Here is a 20,928-nt window from a genome sequence, read left to right on the forward strand (position 1 = left end):
CTATCTATCTATCTATCTATCTATCTATCTATCTGCTTATCCAGCTGTCTGTCTATCTATCTATCTATCTATCTATCTATCTATCTATCTATCTATCTATCTATCTATCTATCTATCTATCTATCTATCTATCTATCTATCTATCTATCTATCTATCTATCTATCTATCTATCTATCTATCTATCTGCCTGCTTATCTAACTGTCTGTCTGTCTGTCTGTCTTATCTATCTATCTATCTGCCTGCTTATCTATCTATCTATCTATCTATCTATCTATCTATCTATCTATCTATCTATCTATCTATCTATCTATCTATCTATCTATCTATCTATCTATCTATCTATCTGCTTATCCAGCTGTCTGTATCATCTGTCTGTCTGTCCGTCCAGCAGTACATCCTAACAAACAGCGATTTGACGGAGGGGAAAATGGTGTTTTATTAGTTTTGAGTTGATTTTATGTCGTTTATGCGGAAACGATGACGAATAATTGTTTTCTGCAGTTATTTAAAATATTTTCTTTTTGTTTTGCCACCGTCCTTTCACAATAAAAGCATATTTTGGTGGAAAATTCTCATTAAATTATTCCAGTTGTGTCGTTAAATGGAAATAAACGGACATATTTTGTGCTGCTCTTTTCGTGTTAAATCGTTCCAGGTGCTTGTCGTTTTTGTTTGATTTACTGTTCTTTCGTCATTCGTTTATTTATTTGTGTTGTTCCGTGGGGAGCGTGCGCTCGTTTTGCCGTGTGAATAGTAAATGAAACCACGTGGTGTGAAAGCAGCTTCTTTTGTTCAAATCAATCAAATCGGAGACGGACAGCGAGCTGCTGGTTCAGGGACGCTCTGGTACATCATCTGCCTTCAGCAAATTACACATTATTCCAAGTCGAAGATACGGTGCATTCGAAACTTTAGACGCGTCCAGATCTGGAAATGCTTGGAAAGTTTTTGTTGTTGCGGTTTGACATTTCTTGAGTTGGGGCGCTTGTGTTAGCCACAGCAGCGCCGTAACGTTAGCTTCATGAATCACTTTAGCGCCTTTTACGCTCTAATATGCACTTTCCGCACCTGGCTGCTCTGTGGGACTCGTGAAGTTGTCAGGCTTTTGCACCCCTTGTGGCTGTAAAAGTTCAGATGTTGTTGGCTAAAAACCACGGTGGAAGAACAGCTGTCCAACCATTCCGTGAACAAAGAGCGACACTGGTTAGCTTCTTAGCCGGTCGATGCTAGCAGCTAGCTAATGAACCACAGCACATTTACTTTGTCTTTTGTTTGTTTTCTCAACTTCATCCTCAGCGGCTGCATGTTAGACGTGGAACAGCGAAAGATGACAAAATTAAGTCTGAATTTAAAAGACTTGACACTTGATGCCCGAACATATTGTTTGAGCTCGTTTTATGTAAGATGGTTTACAAAAAGTGTGAAGTTTGAAATGCAACTAAATTAAATCAGACGTTCTATTCTGAATTAATTGCAAGGCAAATCTGCACTTTCTTCACAACCTTGTTTGTGTAACACACACAAGTGGCAGTTGTGATTTAAGCCTAGTTTTGAAATGTTAGAGAAGTTTTTATTTATGTCCGACTTTCTGGTCTGGTTTTAGGTCATGACACTGCTGAATCAGCATTTTTAAAAGTACATAATGACATCACTGTCTGTTGATGCAAGGAATCCTGTTGTCCTGCTTCTGTTGGCTCTCACAGCAGCCGTTGACACTGTGGATCACACAGTACGTGTTTCCTACTTACGACATCTTGTTGGCATTCATGGTACTGTACTTAAGTGGCTTAAATCATGTGTGACAGAGTAGTTTTTCCATTATGATTGGTGATCTCTCTCCATCAATTGCTCCTCTTTGTTGTGGAGTGCCACAGGATTCTTGTCTTGGCCCTATTCTTTTTTCATTGTACATGTTCCTGGTGGGCTCAGTTTCATTTCCTTTCATTGTTATGCAGATGATATGCAAATCTATCTGCCTATGAGGACTAATGGAAGTGATGCTTTGTCATCATTATTTAATTGTATTCATGATGTAAAGCAGTGGCTATCCCAAAATTTCCTTTACCTGAATGATGGTAAAGCAGATGGTTGTTTGGAGATTCTGGCATGCCGAATGTTGTACTGTCAAACTTTGGTGTTCTAGCTAATATTTAAAACCAGCTGTCTGGAATTTGAGAGTGATATTTGGCAGCTTTTTGAGGTTCAGTCAACAGATTAACTCTGTTGTCAAAGCAAGTTTTTTCCGGCTATGTCTTCTGGCTAAAGTAAAACCCTTTCTCAGTAGACATCATTTTGAGACGGCCATCCGTGCTTTCATAGCTCCAGACTTGATTACTCTGATGCATTTTATGCTGGTATTAAACAGTTTTCTCTTGCATGCTTCCAACTTGTGCAAAATGTTGCTGCTCATCTTTTAACGAACACTTCCAGACATGAACGTATTACAGCTGTACTTTACTCACTCCACTGGCTTCCAGTTCATTTTAGACTAGATTTTAAGATGTTCAGTGATGAAAGTTTTCCAGAAATTACCAGAAATCCAGGTGTTTACTCACGTGGTGAATGTTTCTAGGTTATTTTTGACAACATACATCAGAATTCATTCATTCAGTTCATTTCAGTTCCACATCCAAACAGTTGGTGGCAGTAATGCACTGTGTTGGTTTGCAAGCCACCAATAATTTTGTTTTGGGCTTGGGAATTTATTAAGTCATATTTTGGTTCTCCTGTTTACTTTGTTGTGGACATTTAAAGATATGAGTTGCGTTTTTCCTTTAGTAATCATGTATTAAGTGGCGCTAACGGGTGAAGCTCCCACCTGCTAAAAATGCTAATGCCATTAAAATACAGCAGAGAGTTTAATCTTGTCTGCGAGTCACAAGATTGAGTTTGAGCAAAGGACAATAATTTGTCTGAGGTGATTGAGTGAAAATAATGACGTTAGTGCTCTGCTGGAGTTTATCAGTTAAATTAGCTTTTAGCTACAGGATATTGAATCAGTCACTATCGAGCTGAGTGTTCAATCTATTTTTATTTTTACCAGATAAAGCTACAAAGTTTTTTAATTTACTGCTGTAACTACAAGAAAAGTCTTAAGTTTAAATAGATGAGATTTTTTTTCTTTAAAATTTTACTATCAAGTAATCAAAGAAAATAGCACAATGTTGTTTCATATTTCTTTATATTTTAAGAAATATATTTCTTGTCCCACATCAGAAACATTTAAACATTTTCTGAATGAATCTACCATTACTGGGTGATTCTTAGACTACGGGCATTTATGTCCTTTGATCATACTGTATGAAAAACAGAAAAAAGGGGAGATTTCACACTTTTATAGTTATCTTTACAATGAAAGTGTGTTAAGAAATTTGTTCTAGTAGTCTATGATGACTTTTTCACCTTTTTTCAGCATCATTACATGCAAATATTGCCGTTTTGTGCTTGTCCCACACCCAGACTTTTGATCTTCAATGATAAAAATGAATGGTAAAGAAACCTTTTTTTCTAATGTTTTAAAATATCTCTGAATAAAATATCAGTAAAATAATCAAAACATAATTGGGGTATTCAATGTCATACAACTGTTGTGATTTTTTTGAACAAAATGTAGTTGTCCCACACTATCGCCGTAATTTCCACCACAACACTGTAATGTCCCTTTAAACAGTTTGTATGAAAGATTGTTTGGGTAGTTTCTATGGAGATAAACAGTGACATCAGAGCACATGTATATAGCGCCAAATCACAACAAACAGTTGCCCCAAGGCGCTTTATATTGTAAGGCAATGGTGTGGTGGAAATTACATTTACAAGGCCAATAGTGCCCGTAGTTAAAGAATCACCCTACTACATGTAAGCATTACTTCTCATGCTGTTTTATTTGTCTAAAAATGTTACTCAAGAAATTATCAACAACAGAAATTATGTTTGTAATTTACAGATGAACATCAAAGATTTTTAAAGATTTTTTTTTTAATTTAAACTATTTTAATTACAAGTTTTCTTCTTCTTTCTTTGTCTTTCGGCTCTTCCCGTTAGGGGTCGCCACAGCAGAGCAATCGTTTCCATCTCACCCTGTCCCCTGTATCTTCCTCTGTCACACAAACCACCTGCATGTCCTCCCTCAGCACATCCATAAACCTCTAGTTTTCTTCTTCTCCCGCTGTTTGTGGCAACATTCTCCTCCTCTTCTTCGTCGTCTTTGCCCAGCAGTAGCCCATTTTCCACCAGCACCCTGTTGGGCAACAGCACCAGTGGCGGACGTTGTTATCCCAGGCCTCGACCGATCCGGTGTGGAAATTCGATTCTTAGTCTGCATAGTTCGGTTGGCTTGTTTTACGCTGGATGCCCTTCCTGACTCAACACTCCTCGTTTATCCGGGCTTGGAACCGGCACTCAGAATGCACTGGCTGCACACCCCATGTGGCTGAGTTTTCTATTTATTTCAAAATGTTTTTATTATTTTAAAAAAATATGCAAAATGAACAAATCAACGCACATTTACACTTCTACAAAGGAGTGTATATCAAAAATAAAATACATTTTGTATAAAGTTACTCTGCTCATTACCATCATAACCTTACCCCCACCCTTGTGGAGCATGTAAATATGAGTAACAAAAATTGCGTTAAACATATTATAGAGAAGAAAATAAAGTGTTGTACTTTAAGATAATAAAAAGGAATGATAAAATATTGGGAACACGGAAAAAGAAAAAGAAAATTAGGAGGTCAGCGGTGAACACGTTTTCAGATAATGGTGAATAGAGATAGTTTGCTAATTTAAAGAGTTTGCATCAAAGACATTTTCATAATAATCTTGAAAGGGTGGCCATGTAGTTTGGAATTTTTCTGTTGAATTTTGAACTGTTGTTCTGATCTTTTCCAGCTGAAGGAAAGACATTACATCACTCACCCAGCGTGAGTGTTTAGGAGGTGAGGGAGACTTCCAGTTTGTAAGGATTAAACGACGAGCTAATAAGGTAGAAAATGCAACTAACTGTGATTGGCCCTTTGACACAGCAAGATCTGTGTGTTACTCCAAATATGGCAATTACAGGATCTGGGTCAATTACCCTTCTACAGATATTAGAAAGTGAGTTGAAAATATCTGACCAAAATGTGCATAAACGTGGGCATGCCCAAAACATATGTGCTAGAGTAGCAGGTGCCTGTTGACATCGGATACAGTTGGGATTTACATGATATATTTTAGCTAATCTGCTCCATGACAGATGCATACGGTTGAATACTTTAAATTGAATTAGTCTGTGTCTGACACAGATAGAAGAGGTATATATTCTGTTTATACATCTCTGCCAAATATCCTCTGTTAAGATTGTATCTAAATCTTCTTCCCACTGCCTTTTAAGAGGAGACAGTGAAGGAGCGTTTATTCCTGATATAATAGCATATATCCGTGATACGCCACCCGAATGGTGAGATTTGCTTGTGAGACATTCATCAAGTGGACAGACATCTGGTTTCACCGGAAATGATTTGAACTCCTGACGGATAAAGTCACGAGCTTGAAGGTACCTAAAAAAATGGGATTTTGGTAGGTTGAATTTTGTAGACAATTGCTCAAATGAAGCAAAGCTACCATCCATAAACCAAATCCCCAACATTCTTTATACTTTTTCCCACCCATGTATGAAAAACTGTATCAAAGATGGTTTAAAAAGGAAATTTTGAGCAAGCGGCATAGAAACCAAAGCTTGTTTATATCCAAAGTGCTTGCGAAACTGAGTCCATATACGTAAACTGCTTCTAAAGATAGGATTATTAGTTCGTGTGTCCACTGCCAAAGGCAGAGGCGCACACAACAAGGAGGCTAAAGAGGTTAGGGTGCATGAATTTTGTTCCATTAAAGACCAACTTGGGCCATCCCCATTCATACCTGTATTATACCAGAAGGTAAATTTATAAATGTTTGCCGCCCAGTGATAGCATAAAAAATTTGGTAGACCTAATCCTCCACTTACCCTACGTCTCTCTAAAACTGTTTTTCGTACCCGAGGTATAGATTTATTCCAGATAAATGTACTGATATAATTATCAAGTTCCTTAAAGTAGGATTTTGGTAGAAAAATTGGGATAGTTTGGAATAGATACAGCAATTTGGGCAGTATTACCATTTATGAGTTGATACGTCCAGCTAAGGACAAAGGTAGGGTGGACCAGCGATTCAAATCTTCCTTAATTTGAAATAGAATAGTTTTGAAGTTCACTGAAAACAAATCTTTGTACTTGCTTGTAACATTTACTCCGAGATAGTTCAAAGGAGCTGATATAGTTTTAAATGGCTGTGTAGTGTAAGTGCCATTTCGGGCCAAGTCATTAACTGGAAAAACAACACTTTTGGTAAAATTAATTTTGTAACCAGATGCTTTCCAAAACTCAGAGATAATATCTAGACATTTAGGGATTGATATAAATATATCCGATATAAATAAAAGCAGATCGTCTGCATATAACGACACTTTATGAATTGACCCTCCACGGGTAATACCATGTACCTCATTGTTTAGTCGTAACGCAGTAGCGAGAGGTTCAATTGCTAGATCAAAAAGGAGAGGGGACAGAGGACAACCCTGTCTTGTACCTCGATGAAGACGAAAGTAAGAGGAATTTAGATTGTTAGTCCTTATTCTTGCCTGGGGTGCTGCATACAGAGTCTCAATCCAAGAAATGAACACTGGACCAAATCCAAACTTCTGTAACGTATTAAAGAGATGGCCATATTCAATTTGATCAAATGCCTTGTGTGCATCTAGTGAAATCACAAGTTCTGATTTTTGGGTGGAATGGTTTGAGTGCATTATATTAAGGAGCCTCCGAAGGTTATGGAACAGTTGCCTACCTTTTATAAACCCTGTCTCATCTGAATGTACAATTTTTGGCACTACGGATTCCAGTCTCAGAGCCAGGACTTTTGTAAGAATTTTATAGTCATATGTAAGGAGGCTAATCAGACGGTATGACTCTCAATCTACTCAGGTAGATTTTTCTGTTTAAGTGATTCACTGTAGACTGTGGACAGCAAAGGTGTCAGCTTAGAGATGAAGGCCTTATAAAATTCATTTGTGTAACCGTCTGGGCCTGGAGCCTTTTTGTTTTTCATAGATTTTATTGCCTGTCCTATCTCTGCTTCAGAAATTGGTCGCTCTAATGAGGTCCTGTCTCTGTTAGTTATTATTGGAAGAGTAATATTATCTAAGAAATTTTGATCAGTATTTTGAGAGCAATCCGAGGAATACAAGGATGAGTAAAAGAGTTTAAATTGGTCATTAATATCTTTCGGGTCTGATTTCATTGCCCCCTTTGCTGATTGTATTTCAGTAATATAGTTGTTCGCTGAGTATTGGCGGAGCTGATGAGAAAGTAGCCTACTTGCCCGTTCCCCATGTTCATAGTAATTTTGTCTGGATTTTAAAAATTTCTCACTTGCTTCTTCAGAGACAAGAAGATCAAATTCAGTTTGTAGTGCTATTCGCTTTTTGCGAAGGTCCGGCATGGGTGCAGAAGAGTGTTGCTGATCAACGTCCTGAATTAATTTAATTAGCTCATTCATTTTTTTTTATCTCTTTTTATTGAGGCGAGCTGTGTATTCAATTATATTACCCCTGATAAAAACATTAAGAGTTTCCCAGAGTGTTAAAATATTGGTACCTGGCAGCCGATTTGTTTCAAGAAAGAAATCAATTTGAGAGTCAGTGAATTCCACAAAATGTTCATCAGCTAGTAAGGAAGAGTTAAATCGCCAGTTCCTTTGAAGTTGCACTCTATTTTGAAGCCAAAGCTCTAAAACTACTGGAGAATGATCAGAAATAACTATGCTTGAATATGTTTGGTGGACTGCAGAGAAAAAAGAACATTTTGGAGGAGGGATTTTTGAATCGCCATGGGTCTACTATGCCACTGGCCTGACAAAAAGTATTTATGATATGAGCTGATTTGGAAGGTGTGGAATTTAAAATTCTTGAACGATCGAGTGTAGGTTTAAGGACTGTGTTAAGGTCCCCTCCAAGTATCAGTTGGTGTGTTCCCATCTCCGGTATATGGCCGAACAGATCTTTAAACTAGCCTCCTCCAGGCTAGTTGTGCGCTTGTCAAGTATGCAAACCTCAATATTAGCTTGCTCGTTTGCTGCTTTCATTTCTTCCCTGAGCGTATCGATTTGTGAGCGTATCGATTTGTCTGCGCATCAGGTCATTTTGGATGTCAGCATTCTCGTCCATTTTAGCTAAAAGTTCGGCTCTCATGGCTTCAATTGCTTGCAAAACGGCCGATTTGCTCCACAGTGTCCGCAGGTTCTTTAGCTTTAGCACAGCTAGCCGCACCTGTTGCTTGCTCGTTAGCTTTCTTTGGAGGCATGCTTCTTCTGAAAAAAAGTTCTGTAAAACTCAACCAAAGTAATAGAAAGGCTCACTTTCCAACTGTCCTCATGTAACTTACACAGCGCACATCTGTTAAAGGTTCATTGTCGACTAAATTTACAGGTAAATGTGAGAGTCCTCAGGAGACACGTCTACCTTCCCTCGAGGCTCATCCGGAAGTGTGGCTGAGTTTTCTAATGTAAGAAAAGTTTTTGAACTTCAAAATGTACAGTAATCAGAAATTAGTCTTGAAGTAAAAACACATTTGTAAAGATTTTAAGGTGGCCAAAAATTTGAAAACAGAGATGGCTCCAAAGCTACTGCCAAAAGTAGGAAAACTCAGAAGTAGGGCTGAAACGATTAGTCGAGTAACTCAAATAATTCAGTTACAAAAAATGTTCGAAGCAAATTCTGTGCCTCAAAACAAATTCTGTGCCTCGAAGCTCCATTTAACGTTGTAGTGCATATGCCAGGACTGTGTGTGGCACTTTAATATCCTCCTAAAACACAGAAGAAGACTAGAGCATGCGCATAATGCCGCGTTCACACCGGACGACACGCGAGCGACGGTGGCGACAGGTTGCTATGTAATCCCTATGGAAGGACGCGTTGTGGCGCCACAAAAGTTCAAGCCACGCACTGCAACGCGAATGAAGCGATTTTGAGCGATTGGCGCGTTTGTGGCATATCGCATCGCCCTCCTCCCATAAGTTGAAAAATCTGAACTTTTTCGTCTTGTCGCGCCGCGATGACGAGTCAGGGACTGGAGATGTAGTGACGTGGAGATGTCTGGAGTTTATACTTGATCTGAACATGTCCTGTCTCTGGCAGCCAGCCTATGAGCAGGACTTATGTCCCTTTTGTCCTTTATTTCACAATTATGACAGAGTTTGAGGGGAGAGCGAGCAGCAGCACCGCAGCAGTGGCAGCAGCAATTTTTTTTTTTTTCACATGCACACGTGAACGAATCGTCCGTGAAGATTATTTTATTTATTAACTACACAGATGTATAATAAAAAATGGTGACTGGTTTATAACACAATTATGACTAGGGTTGGGTATCGAGAACCGGTTCTGTTCGAGTATCGTTAAGAAATGATTTGATCCACCGATATCAGTAGTCTTTTTGCTTAACGATTCCCTTATTGGTCCTTCAGAGCAGTCGTTGTTTTTGGGTGTGTTGTCGGGAAAAATAATTTTTCTACGTTGATTACAGACCCTGTAGCGGCTCTGTAATCCACAGTTTCTGCAGCGCGACACCACTTTGAAGCGTGAAGCTTTGAAGCAATGCTTCGATCCACCGGCTCGTGGTTCTTTGATTCGCTGCTCTTCAGAAGTGGCAAGTCTGCTTCTTAACCCCTCTCAAAGCCATTAAAATATCGTGAGTCACTTTTGTGTGGATTGAAGTCACTAACTGGGACACCTCTTTCCAAACGTAATACAAACAAGAAACTACAGTCGACTAAAACATTTTTTCCTCCCAAAATGAGACGTCCTGCATTGTTTATGAATTACATCCTGATGTGCAGCACAGCTGCAAGACCTCAGCTAAGATGTATGGAAAGATATTCATGCCAATTATGTCTAAAAGTTAATGGTTTTGACAAAAACTACATATTTTGTTTATTTCTATTTATGTCCAGAGATCAAGGATCCACCATGTAGAGTTTATGTCCAGAGTTTAAGGATCTAGTAACCAATTTCATATTTACTTTAAGACTCAATAAAATGTTGTTCAGTTTCAATTTAATCAGCTTATAAAGTGCCAAATCACAACAAAGGCCATCTCAGGGTGCCTCACACAGAACAGTTCAACATAAAAAATTAAAATAAATAAATAAATAAAAATAATAATTATACATAATTAAAAACAAGTAAAAGAATAAAACAGATAAACTATTCATAAGAGAATAAAAATAGGCAGAGTAACACACCGGGCAATGGTGGCGCGTCCATCGCCAGGCAAGGCATGCGAATTTGTGGCATGTGGTGTGAGCATGGCATAAGACATGTAAGAGCTAATCAATGTAGCACCAGAAGCTACAACTTTATTTAACACAATTGGGAGAGAATTTGAGGAGGTGAATGTGATGAGCTGCAGCCAGGCTGCAACAAGCATTTTTTTCTTTTAATTGTTCATGTGCTCTTTGAGCGGTGTAGTTTTACTGCATTGTGTACATGGTATAAAAAGTTTGACAACAATCCTGTGTGATTTATAGCTCGGCAACAATGGCGCACAGCAGTCAGTTGCCTCAACTTGCAAGAAAACTACTTCCTTTCTGCATCCTGTGCTTGATGCAGAAAAAATTAAGCATGTGATGGTGTTGAGCTGCATCAACTCGGCATTAAGTTGCATCAAAGTGGCAGGCCCGGTGTGAAAGGGGGGTCATTCCATGTCAATTCAACAAATATTTGACGGGCCTCACGCACTTTGTCTACAATTTTCTTAAAATTTTAATCAAATATTCCCAGACTATTCAGAACCACAAACCTGAAGTTTGAGGCCTGTTGGCCAAGTAGTTTCTGAGATATGGCCAATTTAGTGTGCATGGGGTCTGCCATTTTTTAGGCAAAAGTTATGGCCGTCATTTTTGGAGCCATGTTCAAGGTAGAATTTCTCAGCAGATAATGGACTTAGAGGCCTGAAATTTTCTGTGGCAGTTGTCATGGACGCTAGGGTGGTTCAAAAAAATATAAGTTGGAAATTCATTACTCTCTCCCCTTCATTTTATGATGCTTTGGGGAAAAAAGAAAGCCTGCCAAATATTTTTGTCAAACATTAATATTTAGAGGTAGCACATAAAGTAAGAAAGTGCTTAATTACGACAAAGATTTGATAATTTTGGCAGTGTACATTCCCCCATATAATACCAAATATTCCAGTATAGGACTTTTTGATGAGCTCACTCAGATTATCCTTAATAATAACTTGGAAAACAGTTATGATATGTGGGGACTTGAATGCACATACTCAAGAAAATTGTGATCTTGTTTATGTAGATGAAATTGAAGATGAAGACAACCAGACAGTTCTAAGTCAGTTAGAAATGTTTAGCATTCCAACACATAGAAAGTCAAATGACACGCACAAAGATCATGGTGGCTACGGAAAAGCACTATTGGAAATGTGTAAAAATCTCTCCCTTTGTATATTCAATGGTAGATGTGGATTTGACTTGATTGGAAAGGCAACAACAGTTGAAAATAGTGTGATTGATTATATGATTGGATCACCATTTCTTCTTAGTAAAGTTAAGCATTTCTATTAGGGTGGTTCAAAAAAATAAAAGTTAGAAATTCATTACTCTCACCCCTTCATTTTATGATGCTTTGGGAAAAAAGAAAGCCTGCCAATATTTTTGTCATACATTAATATTTAGAGGTAGCACATCATAGCTGAAGGTTGTAAATATATCAATTATCGCTGCCCGAGTGCCCGTGCAATAGGTTATCCATTATCCAGTATCTAATCACATCACTTATAAAGAGGATAGAAGTTAACCACCTGAGTGTAACTAAAGTATAATTTTATATTCAATTTAAAACTATACCTGGGTTTAAATATTTCTCAAAAACAACATACTTTCAAAAATGTTATTTAGGCTACAAGCTGAAAATTTTGCTTCAATTCACAGCTTCTTTTCTTTCAGATCTTTGGTGATGGTGAATCTAACATGAGATAAATGTAAAAAGAGACACTTGCTGACTTAACATGCTTAACCATTAACTGGAAACTTCAGTAAAACATGTCAGCTACTAGAAGTAGAACATTTGTATACCTTATTGGTTCCACCGACTGAAATAAAGGGAAACAAATTGCCCTCAAATGGGCAAATACTCAAGGTATTTTTCTTCAAACACACTGATTTGAAGAAAACTGTCCATGATGCTGCTGTGACCTCTATAGACATGGCAATTCCTTTTTGGGAGAGAGCTAGAATCCCACTGAGGGCAAAGCAGCATCTGATCACAAAGTTAGAAAAGGTGTTCGGAAAATGGAAAACATTGAAAAAGAATCGCAATACAGACAAGCAGAAGAAAGATGAAACAGTGTTTTGTGAATCTTTGGAGGACTTGTTTGACATGGCACATCAGGATGTCCTAACAATGATAAAGTTTGAAGATGACAGACAGTTCCTACTTGCTCAGCGAGAGAAAGGTAGAGGATGCATGACAGGCATAGATAAAATACAAACTGCCAAAGAACAAAGAGCAGAAAAAAGGAAAGCTGCAGAAGCAAAATACAAAGAGAAACTGGAGGAGCCTGGACTATCTAATGTCTCACTACCTGACACTGTCTCCAGCCAGAGTGAAGAGAACACAGAAAGTCCAGATGAAGAATTTGTTATGCCAGTGTCACAAAAAGCCAGTAAAATTAAAGCTGTTGTAACACCAGGACTTGCAGCAGCATTGGATAGGACCAAAACAACAGACAGAAGTGCCACCTATATTCTGACTGAAACGGCAGCAAGTCTTGGTCATGATGCAAACAACGTAAATATCATTATCATGTAAAGGATGTTCTCTTATGTTACACAGCTGTATAATTGGTTCTTGTGCTGATTCATACCTTTTTGAATATTAAGTACTGCAAAGCATAAAGAATATTATTGTTTGGAGCTAGATCAAAATATATGTGGAAATATATAAAGCATAGACATTTAAATTTATCAATAATGAAACAGTATTTCATCAATAAAATGAAAATGCAATGGTTGACTGTTACAAAATCTTTGCTACCCCAGTATGTAGGTATTGTAGGAGCATGATACATGTACGAGAAGAACTGCATCTCACAATTCATGTTTAATGTTAACTATTTTATGGAATATGAAAATATTTGATTTTCCAATGTATTGCCATAATTTCTGTTCTGACATATCAATATTAAACTGACAGAAATAATTTGGAAGTTATTGCGAGCAAAATCTTTAAGGGCTGTGTGCTACCAGTAAAAATTATTAGAGTTTTATGAAATTGTGCATGATGTCTTTTTATGTTAGGTACAACAAATTTAGAGGGTGAGACTTGAAGTTTTTTGAAAAATTTTTTTTGACCATTTTTATGGACCACCCTAATGGACACCCAGACTTGGACTATAGTCAAACAACAGACATTGACACTAAACTGTGAAGTTTATGTATGCTCAACATATGGAAAATATTACATTGACTATTGTCATGTTTGAGACACTAAAGCATACCATTACACTCAAAGAAGCCTTTCCATTTCTTGGCTCCTTAATGCCAGCTATATGTCATGATCTGGCCCGTTTGGGCCAGCTGTTCTGATTCTGGACTTTGTTTTTTCCTCTTTCATGTTTTGAGCCTTTTGTCTTTTAGTCATGTATAGTCCCGCTTAGGGTATGTCTGGTCTTGTTTCATGTTCATGTCGGGTTGTCATGCTTATGTTTTCTTTGGTTTTGTTTCTATTTCATCCTCTTTGTATTTGTTCACACCTAGTCACTTTAGACTTGGTTTATTCTGCTTATCACATTTATTGTATTATGCGTTAGTCACAGGTTTTTGTTATTATTTACCTTCAGTTATCTTGTTTTCTTTACTGCACTATTCTATAGTCACCCGTTGTTTTTCTGTTTGATTTTGCATTGCCACTTTGTTTCTTTGTTACTTTCATGCTTTTGCCATTGTTCTGTTCTAGTTTTGTTCAGCCAGTTTGTGTTTTTGATCATTAGTTTTTCACTTGTTAATTTTGCTCATTTCATTTGTGAGTTCAGTTATGCTATAATGTTGGGTTTTCTTTTCAGTTCTCATGTTCATGCTCTGTCCTGGTTATAGTTGTATTGTATTCTGTCCATGGTTTCTGTTATTACCTCATCTTCTTTGATTGCCCCTGCACCTTTTTTTCTGGGTTCCTCCCCAATCAGACCGGGAGTGACATGTTTAGCCGCATGTTCTCCTTGAATTGCTGGCTGTCTGAGTGGTGTCCAAAAAATGAGGTGGGCTTCATAGATAATTGGCAAAGTTTCTGGGGAAAACCTGGTCTTGTTAGGAGAGACGGCATCCATCCCACTTTGGATGGAGCAGCTCTCATTTCTAGAAATCTGGCCAATTCTATTAAACCCTCCAAATCGTGACTATCCAGGGTTGGGACCAGGAAGCAGAGTTATAGTCTTAATCACCTCTCTGCAGCTTCTCTCCCCCTGCCATCGCCCCAATACCCCATCCCCGTAGAGACGGTGCCTGCTCCCAGACCACCAACAACCAGTAAAAATCTATTTAAGCATAAAAATTCAAAAAGAAAAAATAATATAGCAACTTCAACTGCACCACAGACTAAAACAGTTAAATGTGGTTTATTAAACATTAGGTCTCTCTCTTCTAAGTCCCTGTTAGTAAATGATATAATAATTGATTAACATATTGATTTATTCTGCCTTACAGAAACCTGGTTACAGCAGGATGAATATGTTAGTTTAAATGAGTCAACACCCCAGAATCACACTGTCAGAATGCTCGTAGCACGGGCCGAGGGGGAGGATTAGCAGCAATCTTCCACTTCAGCTTATTAATTAATCAGAAACCCAGACAGAGCTTTAATTCATTTGAAAGCTTGAGTCTTAGTCTTGTCCATCCAAATTGGAAGTCTCTAAAACCAGTTTTATTTATTATCTATCGTCCACCTGGTCGTTACTATGAGTTTCTCTGTGAATTTTCAGACCTTTTGTCTGACTTAGTGCTTAGCTCAGATAAGATAATTATAATGGGCGATTTTAACATCCACATAGATGCTGAGAATGACAGCCTCAACACTGCATTTAATTTATTATTAGACTCAATTGGCTTCGCTCAAAATGTAAATGAGTCCACCCACCACTTTAACCATACTTTAGATCTTGTTCTGACTTATGATATGGAAATTGAAGACTTAACAGTATTCCCTGAAAACCCCCTTGTGTCTGATCATTTCTTAATAACATTTACATTTACACTCAACAAAAATATAAACGCAACACTTTTGGTTTTGCTCCCATTTTGTATGAGATGAACTCAAAGATCTAAAACTTTTTCCACATACACAACATCACCATTTCCCTCAAATATTGTTCACAAACCAGTCTAAATCTGTGATAGTGAGCACTTCTCCTTTGCTGAGATAATCCATCCCACCTCACAGGTGTGCCATATCAAGATGCTGATTAGACACCATGATTAGTGCACAGGTGTGCCTTAGACTGCCCACAATAAAGGCCGCTCTACTTTAATGGACTACCCAGCAGTGAGGAATAAGTTTCATTACAGTAGAAGTCTTTCTGAAAGCGCTGTAACTAGGTTTAAGGATATGATTCCTTCTTTATGTTCTCCAATGCCATATACCAACACAGTGCAGAGTAGCTACCTAAACTCTGTGAGTGAGATAGATTATCTCGTCAGTAGTTTTACATCCTCATTGAGCACAACTTTGGATGCTGTAGCTCCTCTGAAAAAGAGAGCCTTAAATCAGAAGTGCCTGACTCCGTGGTATAATTCACAAACTCGCAGCTTAAAGCAGATAACCCGTAAGTTGGAGAGGAAATTGCGTCTCACTAATTTAGATCGTCACTTAGCCTGGAAAAAGAGTCTGTTGCTGTATAAAAAAGCCCTCCATAAAGCTAGGACATCTTACTACTCATCACTAATTGAAGAAAATAAGAACAACCCCAGGTTTCTTTTCAGCACTGTAGCCAGGCTGACAAAGAGTCAGAGCTCTATTAAGCCGAGTATTCCTTTAACTTTAACTAGTAATGACTTCATGACTTTCTTTGCTAATAAAATTTGAACTATTAGAGGAAAAAATTACTCATAACCATCCCAAAGACATATCATTATCGGCTATGTACCACAGGCTTTTAAGGTGGCAGTAATTAAACCATTACTTAAAAAGCCATCACTTGACCCAACTATCTTAGCTAATTATAGGCCAATCTCCAACCTTCCTTTTCTTTCAAAAATTCTTGAAAGGGTAGTTGTAAAACAGCTAACTGATCATCTGCAGAGGAATGGTCTATTTGAAGAGTTTCAGTCAGATTTTAGAATTCATCATAGTACAGAAACAGCATTAGTGAAGGTTACAAATGAGCTTCTTGTGGCCTCAGACAGTGGACTCATCTCTGTGCTTGTTCTGTTAGACCTCAGTGCAGCTTTTGGTACTGTTGACCATAAAATTTTATTACAGAGATTAGAGCATGCCATAGGTATTAAAGGCACTGCGCTGCGGTGGTTTGAATCATATTTATCCAGCAGATTACAATTTGTTCATGTAAATGAGTCTTCTTCACAGACTAAGGTTAATTATGGAGTTCCACAAGGTTCTGTGCTAGGACCAATTTTATTCACTTTATACATGCTTCCCTTAGGCAGTATTATTAGAAAGCATTGCTTACATTTTCATTGTTACGCAGATGATACCCAGCTTTATCTATCCATGAAGCCAGAGGACACACACCAATTAGCTAAACTGCAGGATAGTCTTACAGACATAAAGACATGGATGACCTCTAATTTCCTGCTTTTAAACTCAGATAAAACTGAAGTTATTGTACTTGGCCCCACAAATCTTAGAAACATGGTGTCTAACCAGATCCTTACTCTGGATGGCATTTCCCTGACCTCTAGTAATACTGTGAGAAATCTTGGAGTCATTTTTGATCAAGATATGTCATTCAAAGCGCATATTAAATAAATATGTAGGACTGCTTTTTTGCATTTACGCAATATCTTTAAAATCAGAAAGGTCTTGTCTCAGAGTGATGCTGAAAAACTAATTCATGCATTTATTTCCTCTAGGCTGGACTATTGTAATTCATTATCAGGTTGTCCTAAAAGTTCCCTGAAAAGCCTTCAGTTAATTCAAAATGCTGCAGCTAGAGTACTGACGGGGACTAGAAGGAGAGAGTATATTTCACCCATATTGGCCTCTCTTCATTGGCTTCCTGTTAATTCTAGAATACAACCCCTGGCAATAATTATGGAATCACCGGCCTCTGAGGATGTTCATTCAGTTGTTTAATTTTGTAGAAAAAAAGCAGATCACAGACATGACACAAAACTAAAGTCATTTCAAATGGCACCTTTCTGGCTTTAAGAAACACTATAAGAAATCAGGAAAAATAATTGTGGCAGTCAGTAACGGTTACTTTTTTAGACCAAGCAGAGGGAAAAAAAAATATGGAATCACTCAATTCTGAGGAATAAATTATGGAATCACCCTGTAAATTTTCATTCCCAAAACTAACACCTGCATCAAATCAGATCTGCTCGTTAGTCTGCATCTAAAAAGGAGTGATCACACCTTGGAGAGCTGTTGCACCAAGTGGACTGACATGAATCATGGCTCCAACACGAGAGATGTCAGTTGAAACAAAGGAGAGGATTATCAAACTCTTAAAAGAGGGTAAATCATCACGCAATGTTGCAAAAGATGTTGGTTGTTCACAGTCAGCTGTGTCTAAACTCTGGACCAAATACAAACAACATGGGAAGGTTGTTAAAGGCAAACATACTGATAGACTAAGGAAGACATAAAAGCGTCAAGACAGAAAACTTAAAGCAATATGTCTCAAAAATCGAAAATGCACAACAAAACAAATGAGGAAAGAATGGGAGGAAACTGGAGTCAACGTCTGTGACCGAACTGTAAGAAACCGCCTAAATCAAATGGGATTTACATACAGAAAAGCTAAACGAAAGCCATCATTAACACCTAAACAGAAAAAAACAAGGTTACAATGGGCTAAGGAAAAGCAATCGTGGACTGTGGATGACTGGATAAAAGTCATATTCAGCGATGAATCTCGAATCTGCATTGGGCAAGGTGATGATGCCGGAACGTTTGTTTGGTGCCGTTCCAATGAGATTTATAAAGATGATTGCCTGAAGATTGCCTCTGTTATAAAAGCCAGAGGTGGTGCAACAAAATACTAGTGATGTGTTGGAGCGTTCTTTTGTTTTTCATGATTCCATAATTTTGTCCTCAGAATTGAGTGATTCCATATTTTTTAAACAACTGAATGAACATCCTCCGAGGCCGGTGATTCCATAATTTTTGCCAGGGGTTGTAGAATTTAAAATTCTTCTTAGTTATAAGGTTTTGAATAATCAGGTCTCATCTTATCTTAGGGACCTCATAGTACCATATTACCCCAATAGAGCGCTTCGCTCTCAGACTGCAGGCTTACTTGTAGTTCCTAGGGTTTGTAAGAGTAGAATGGGAGGCAGAGCCTTCAGCTTTCAGGCTCCTCTCCTGTGGAACCAGCTCCCAATTCAGATCAGGGAGACAGACACCCTCTCTACTTTTAAGATTAGGCTTAAAACTTTCCTTTTTGCTAAAGCTTATAGTTAGGGCTGGATCAGGTGACCCTGAACCATCCCTTAGTTATGCTGCTATAGACTTAGACTGCTGGGGGGTTTCCCATGATGCACTGTTTCTTTTTATTCACCTCTTTTTGCTCTGTATACACCACTCTGCATTTAATCATTAGTGATTGATCTCTGCTCCCCTCCACAGCATGTCTTTCATTTTGCAGATTTTGCACACTGCATAAGTCATGTCAAGCTCCTCCTTATGCAGCAAATAATAAAATCCAAAATGCCTTCAAACATTTGCCTTCAGCAAAGACGTTGCTGGCTGAATTAGCTCTTCGTCCGCCATGCTAAGCTGCAGCTCACAAATGTTTGAAGCATGCCGGACCCTCCCCTCGCGGGGACGCTGTAGTACGGAAGCCGTTGCCTGACAAACAGTACACACGGCGATTAAGTAAGAAAATGTTTTTAAAAAATGCTTTTTAAAAATCGGTTCTTGGACATTTTGGATTGATTCAGAATCGTAATAAATAAGAATCGCGATTCGGACGTGAATCGATTTTTTTTTTTTTTTTACCGGCACCCCTAATTAAAACCACTCGCCCCCAAACACAGTCACCTTGGTTCAGTGATTACTTGCATGACCTCAAGCATAAGGCTAGAGGCCTAGAATGAAAATGGCATAGTTCAAAATTAGAAGTATTCCACCTCGCGTGGCGTGATGCTATCTTAGACTATAATATAAGCCTGCACTACTGGCTGCGAAGCGGACCTATTACTTTGATTTGATCAACAATAACAAGCATAACTCAAAGTTCGTGTTCGACATGGTGGCAACACTTATTCGTGGACAACCACCTGTAAGTCGCTCTCCTTTTACAGCACAAGATTTCTTAGATTACTTTGAGAAGAAAATAAACATTAGGTTAAACATATCCCAGCATGCCTTAACCCAGTCACTACACTCTGCTATCGAGGTGGCTGCCATTACTGAGGCATTCCCTAGATTTACAGAATTTGATAGTATCTCATTAGGTGTGCTGATGAAACTTGTAACATCTACTAAAAGCACACGCTGTTTATTTGATCCCATACCACCAAAACTATTTAAGGACCTGTGGTCCACTCTTGGGCCAACTGTGCTGAAAATGATTAATCTCTCATTAACTTCTGTTCCTGAATGTTTAAAATCTGCAGTGATTAAACCATTACTTAAGAAATCTAATCTTGACCCTAGTGTATTGAAAAACTATAAGCCGATATCAAATCTATCATTTTACTCTAAAATTCTGGAAAAAGTGGTTTCACAGCAGCTTGTGGCTCACCTTGTTGTTGTTGTCCATTAGGCTGCTCCCATTTTTTGTTTGGGGTACAGCGGATACAGCCAGATCTGCATTGGCGTTTGGCACAAGTTTTACGCCGGATGCCATTCCTGATGCAACTCCAGTGAAACCTGGAGAAGCACACACAGCCTCTGGTGTTCCAAAGAGGTCTCCCATCCAAGTAATAACCAGCTCCTGCACTTTTGGGATTACTGGGAATGCCCTTGCATGGTTGACATCATACCTGACCAGTCAGTCGTTGTCACTGTTTTGTACAACAACACTACCTCTAACCTTAGTGACATGAAATTTGGGGTTCCACAGGGGTCTGTCTTAGGCCCCCTGCTTTTCTCCCTTTATATACCACCCCTTGGCCACATATTGCGGCAGTTTGGGATTACTTTTCTTTGCTATGCTGATGATACTCCGTTTTAAATGCTGTTAACTGCTGGTAATCTCATCCACATAAAATCCTTAGAGGATTGGCTTGCAGCAGTGAAAAGCTGGATGTCTAGCAATTTCCTACTTTTAAACTCTAACAAGACTGAAATATGGTTCTTGGTCAACTGAGACATCGGCATCAATTTGACCATCTACCGATTAGCCTAGGCTCATGTGACATACACTCACAAAGTGAGGGACCTTGCTGTAATTTTGATTGTGTGTGTGTGTGTGAGTGTGTGAGAGAGAGAGAGAGACTGAGTGACTTTGTGAGAGGGAGAGAGAGGTGTATGTATGTGTGTAATTGGTCTGTAAGACTATTTATTTTTTAATGATCTGTATGAACTTGGTGATGGCAAACAGGTAAATATGTCAGCCTTGTTCACTGTATTCTTCTCAGAAACACTGCGTTCAGTACAAGCAAAGTTTTCCAACTGACTTTATATCACCAGCCAAACTAAGAGCAAGCATACGGTAAAAAA

General features: G+C 38.4%; 1 protein-coding gene across 1 annotated transcript in view; it reads left to right on the forward strand.

The window, feature by feature from the left end:
- The first annotated feature begins 704 nt into the window (after nt 1-704).
- The window catches only part of rcc2 (regulator of chromosome condensation 2), a 112,990-nt gene continuing 92,766 nt past the window's right edge, over nt 705-20,928 (forward strand). Inside the window, exon 1 of the mRNA XM_034171654.1 lies at nt 705-848. The gene's annotated coding sequence lies outside the window, so the exon portion shown is untranslated. The remainder of the gene's footprint in view (nt 849-20,928) is intronic.

Source organism: Thalassophryne amazonica, chromosome 6, assembly GCF_902500255.1.
Source record: "Thalassophryne amazonica chromosome 6, fThaAma1.1, whole genome shotgun sequence".
In the NCBI taxonomy this organism is placed as follows: Eukaryota; Metazoa; Chordata; class Actinopteri; order Batrachoidiformes; family Batrachoididae; genus Thalassophryne; species Thalassophryne amazonica.